A 6,504-nucleotide genomic window follows, 5' to 3' on the forward strand; every position below is an offset into this window, starting at 1 on the left:
CTCTTCTGCCCATCTCTCACTCACAAGGTGTAAGAGTAGATTAGGACCTGCTACTAAAAAAAGTCTGCCTCACAGACTAATATACCAGCTAAAATTTTAATTCTCAATATGCTCAAATTAAATCCATTTTTATTCCCAAATATTTTCATGCAGCTTGATAACTTGACTTTTTTACCCAAGAGAAATCTAAATGAATTTCTGTTAAGAGTTGAGTCATTAAAAGGATAGACTTTTTTTTTTTTTTTATCCCTAGTGAGGTATGACTTATTTAGTATGAGGCTTATATTTTAAGTTGGATTTGAAACCTTGGCTCACCCCATAAACAATGCATACATAGCTAGCACTCTTATCTAGACAAAAGTTACATGATATATAGGGCAATGGAATTCTGTCCTTTGTTCCACCCAAGCCTTGCCACACGTTTCCCAACATGTACAAATCCCCACTTAGCTGGTGAAAATCTGAATAAACTGGTTTTCATATTATAAGAATCTACTTTATTTTGAAAATGAAGGGAAGCCCACAGGATTTCTGTGTTAAAGTTCTACAGAGAGATACAACCAACAGCATGTATATACTGATACAGAGAGAGATTTTAAGGAATTGGCTCATGTGATTGTGGGAGCTGGCAGATCAGAAATCCACAGATCAGGCTGGAAACTCTGGCAGTCTTTCATCTAAAATCCTTAGGCCAGGCAAGCTGAAAACTTGAGCAGGATATCTATATTACAGACTTGAGGCAGAATCCTTCCATAAACTGGCTCAAGTCTGGGGATTGATTGAGGAGTTGTGACTCTCTGTTTTTCACCTACAACTCTTCCATCAGTACAGGTCAAGTTACAATTTAGTAGACTTCTCATCTGTTTTACTTCTAGGGACACTATGATCAACCAGCCAACACCATAGGTCTCTGAGATTCAGGCTATTCTGGTCACAGCTTTCCCTTTGCTTTCCATTATAGTTACCTCACCCACCTTGCCTTTGGCAATTAACTGCTGCCACTTGGCTCCCACCACCTTGGGATCCAATTATCCCCATTGCATTACAGCCTCCCAATGCAGTGGCAGCAGTTCCCACTGTAATATGTGACCTACAGAGAAGAAAAACCACAGAGCTCCCCAAGGATACTAGGGATTCCCTTATACATTTATTCCTCACAGTCATAGTGAAAGTTATTTGGACACTCCTGGGATGAGTGGGCAGTTATTATATGATAAATCCACTCTAACATTCCAATCTCCCTAAGTGTTTAGATACCTTCTCCTACAGTATACCAAACAAGTTCCGCCATTTCAACTCCATTTAGTATAGGCCACTTTTGGTGCATGTTTCAGCCAACCAACCAAGCAAACTTTTAGAACCCTTTTTAACCCGTAGAGCTGAAACATTAAATCTAGAATCTTTCCTAACTGTTCCTTCCACCATTACTCATACCCTTAATATCCATTCCTACACACAATGCCTAGATTTCAGTCTGTATAAATTAGAAAAATCATGTAGTTATTTTGGAGTGTAGTATACCACCTCATGGGTCACACTTGTACCTCACCTTTCAGGGCCTGCTGGGACTTGAGTCTAGTTGTATATGGTGGGTTAGGGCTTCAAGAGAACCAAAAGTGTCTTGCTAGGGAACTACCTCAGGGAAGAGCATAACATAGATTTTTTTTTTTTTCCAATTTCTGATGCATATAGGATTGAATGTAAAAAAATTAATGAAGAAGGGAACTGAATATGTGTAAAATCAAGAGGAATGTGAATAAGGAAAGACTTCGTGCTGCATCCTAAACATGCCAGCATTTGAAGAACTATAAAGGGAGCTGTCCATCTCTATGAACACAGGTAGAATAAAAAAACAGGTGTCCATCCAAAGAATACGGCTTTAATCTACAGAAATTGTCAATTATTAAAAATTATAAAACCTAAGTAATAGAAATGACAGATATTAAAAACTAAAGTAAATGAAGAAAATATCATAAAATGAAACTTGATTATGAAACTAGATTGAGTCAACTTCTGGCAAGATGGTGGAATAGGCAGACAAGCTACATAGACCCTCTATAACAAAGAAACAAGAAACCAGCTGAAACAGGTACAGAAAGGAAGGATAAAGAAATGGATTAAATACCAACCATAGAAGAAACTAAATGAAAACAATGAGTAAGGAGATAAATAGAGCTGTGGACTGTCGAGTGGACTGACAGTTTGGCCATTTTGAATATTTGCAAGCAACATTCCAGTCTGGGCAGTAAGCTGGTAATAAGTTCTGCTTGCCAGGCACTGCACAGCCAACTGCACTGGTGGCTGGAAACCAGAAAGCAACAGTGCACACACGACTCAACACAACTACACCTCCTGTAGCTCTACCCACTAGACGAGGGCCACCACCTGCTTCTGCACTAACTGATCAACGACAGACAACAGACAATACCAGCCCAACCCACCCTCAAATGCTCTACACAAACAGCTAACAGAGATCTGTTCACACGTTCTGATCCTCTATCACATACCAGGAGACAGGTGGTGAATGCCAAAATGCTGTCAACATACCAAATAGGGTAGCACACCAGGCCCACTCTCTCAGATACATCAAAATGAAATAAAGCAAGAAAAAAAACTGGGAAGATCACACCAACATACAACCACCAATTAAATACAAATACAATGATGTTACAATGTCTCAGAGACAACTGACAATCCCAGTTCACACAAAGAAGGAAGATAAATTAGTACAAACAAGGTACCAGAATATAGAGCCAGAAAACCTCCCTCAGGAAGAAATGGCACTGGAGCTACCTGATAGGGAGTTCAAAAGAATTACATTTAGGTACCTTCAATGGATTTAGAAACAGATAAAGGAAAACATTGACAAATCTAGAAAATCAGTAACAAAATGCTAGAAGAGTTTAGGAAAACAATACAGAAACAAACTGACAAAATAAATGAAAAATTAGAAACCATAAAAAACAGCAAATAGAAATCCAGAAGATTAATATTAAGATTTTAGAAATAGATAACACACTGAAAGGGCATAGGAGTAGAACTGAATCAATGAAAGATAGAATAAATGAGACTGAGGACAAATCTCCCAATACTACTTTGTTAAGGAAACAATCAGAAAAAAGAACAATGAAGAAGAAGAAGAAGAAAGCCTAAGACTTTTGTGAGACACCATCAAGAGGAATAATTTACATTTGATGAGAATTCCCAGAACAGGAAGAGAAAAATAAAACCACAGAGAAAGTTGTCAAAGATTTGTTGGAAGAGAGCTTCCTTAGTATCATGAAAGACAAGAAGATATGCATTCAAGAAGTTAAACAAATCCCAAACAGGATAGATCCCAAAAGAAAATCACCAAGACACATCATATTCAAACTTTCCAAAATCAAAGACAAAAGAATCCCAAAAGAAGCACTGGAAAATTGAAAAGTTACTCACAAAGGGCAACCAATAAGCCTAAGCTCTGATTTCACAGCAGGATGACATATATAAACCTTGCAGGAAATAAACTGCCAACCAAGAATGAAAAACCCAGGAAAACTGTCCCTCAAATATGATGGTGAAATTAGGACATTTCCAGATACACAGAAATTAAGGGGATTTCTAAAACCAGACCAACCTTACAAAAGAAGCTAAAGGGAGTCCTTTGGACAGAGAACCAAGAACAGCAGACAATAAATGATAATTAACACACCTGACAACATAACCCAGAAATCAACCCAAATATAGATGTATCCAAAGTAAAATAAATTTACAAGACTGTAAACTGGGAACCAGAGACATCCACTGGTAAATGAGGAAAACTGCAACGCAAAAAGAGGGAATAAATAATGTAGGAATAAAATTTCCAAGCAGAGATGAAGTCAAGACAATTTTGATATAAAATAGACTGTTTTACACTTGGGAAGAAAATAATTAATCATAAGGTAACCTGAAAGAAAATTAACAAATTTTCTAACCAAAGTGAAAAAGAGGAAAAGCACAAATATTTAGCAAATACTTAATAACAATGAAGGAAAGGATTTAAAAAATTCATAAACAAAATGAGCTCAGCACAGAAAATTATATGGAACAAAGGAATTAGTGACAGCACCAAAAACACATAGCAAAATGACAGCAATAAATTCATATTAGTCAATTATTATGACACTGAATGTAAATCAATTACATGCACCAGTCAAGAGACAGAGATTTTCAGAACAGACAAGAAAATATATCAATATACTGTCTATAAAAGACACACCTCAGACACAAAGACAGAAACAGACTAACAGTCAAAGATTTGTGGATAAAAATAAGCAATTGGCAATCAAAAAAAGTCAGGAGTGGCAATATTAATTTCTGATAAAATAGACTTTAAGACAAAAACTACTATAAGGACAAGGTAGGACATTATATAATGAATATAAAGGATCATTCTAACAAGAGGACATAATCATAACAAATATCTCTGCATCAAACGAAAGAAGACCATAATATATAAATCAGACTTTAACAGAATTTAAGAGACATAGACAATTCCACAGTATTAAAGGAGACTTTAATACACCACTTTCAATGAAGGATAGAACAGCTAGAAAGAAATTCAATAAAGATGTAGAAGAGCTAAACAAAACAATCAACCAACTTGACCTTATAGACTTCTACAGAGCATTTCACCCAACAACAGTACAATACATTCTTTTCCAGCATACATGTAACATTCTCCAGAATAAACAATATGCTAGGTCACAAAGCAAGCCTCAATAAACTTAAACATATCAAAATGCTTCAGAGGATATTCTCAGATAACAATGCTATAAAATTAGAATTCAACAATAGTAAGAACAGGAAGAAAACAAACACAGAGAAACTGAATAACACCTTCATTAAAAACTACTTAGTAATAGAAAAAATAAAAAAGAAAATTAAAAAAATTCTTCAATCAAGCTAGAATGAAAACACAAAATACTAAAGCCCTTGGGATACAGCAAAAGTAGAGTACTCAAGAGGGCATTTATAGCAATAAATGCACACATCAAAAAAGAAAAAAGCCAAAATCAACATCTTAACATCTCTAAAAATTAGAACAAGAGCAGCAAAAAAAAAAATAATAATAAAATAAATAAATAAATAAATAAAGAAGCCTATAGTCACTAGAAGAAAAGAAATAATAGTCAAGCAGAAATAAATGAAACGATGGAAAGAATTAACAAAGACTAGAAGTTGGTGCTTTGAAAAGGTTAATAAAATGGACCAACCAAGTGCAAGGTTAACAAAAGAAATGAAGGAGAAGATGCAAATAACACAAATAAGAAAGGAAATGGGCAACATCACAACCTAACTAACCAGAATAAAAAAGATAACATCAGGATACTATGAAGAACTATACTTCAACAAATTTAACTCCAGAAGAAATGGACAGATTTCTAAAAACACAATACTTCCCTAAACTAACACATGCTGAGGTAGAAAATTTGAACAGATCCATAACAAAAGAAGGAACTGAGCATGTCATTAAAAAAACAAAACAAAACAAAACAAAAAAAACCTACCAATAAAAAAAGCCCTGGCTCAGATAGCATCACTGGATAATTCTCCCAAATATTTAGAGAAGAGCTGACACCAGTCATACTCAAAATATTCCACAACACAGAAAAAGATAGAATACTCCCAAATTTATTCTATGAAGCAAGAATAACCCTGATATCAAAATCAGGGAAAGACATCACTAAAAAGGAAAATTACAGGCCAATATCCCTAATGAATAGAGATCCAAAAATCTTCAACAAAATCCTAGCAAATAGAATCCAACACTATATCAATAATAATAATAATAATACACTGTGACCAAATAGGATTCACACCAAATATGCAAGGATGGTTTAACACTTGACAAACAATCAACATAATATGTCACATAAATAAAATAAAGGAAAAGAACCATATCAATCAATGCAGAAAAGACATTTGGTAAAATCCAACACCATTTCATGATACCAAAACCAGGCAAAGACATCACTCAAAAGGAAAACTACAGACCAATAGTCCTCATGAATATAGATGCAAAAATCTTCAACAAAATCCTACCCAATAGACTCCAACAACATATCAAAAAAATAATTCATTATGACCAAGTGGGGATCATATCAGGTATGTAAGGATGGTTCAACATTAGAAAAACTCTCAGAAAAATAGGAATAGAAATTCCTCAGCATAATAAAGCACATATTCAGAAAACCAACAGTTAAGATTTTTCTCAACAGAGATAGAAAGAATTCCCCTTGAGAATGGGAACAAGACAAAAATGCCTCTACCACCACTTCTATTCAATATTGTATTGGAAGTCCTATCCAGGGCAAGAAGGCAAGAAAGGGAAATAAAAAGCACCCAAATTGGTAAGGAAGAAGTAAAACTACCCCTATTCACAGATAATATGATCGTAAAACCCACTCACTAGTGCTCAGACGGCTCCCTTGTTACCCTCCCGAGGGGTACCGGGTCTCCGGGAGCAAGGTAAGCACGGGC

The sequence above is a fragment of the Orycteropus afer genome, unplaced genomic scaffold, assembly GCF_000298275.1.
Source record: "Orycteropus afer afer isolate SDZICR_OR568_19922 unplaced genomic scaffold, OryAfe1.0 scaffold00216, whole genome shotgun sequence".
NCBI lineage: Eukaryota > Metazoa > Chordata > Mammalia > Tubulidentata > Orycteropodidae > Orycteropus > Orycteropus afer.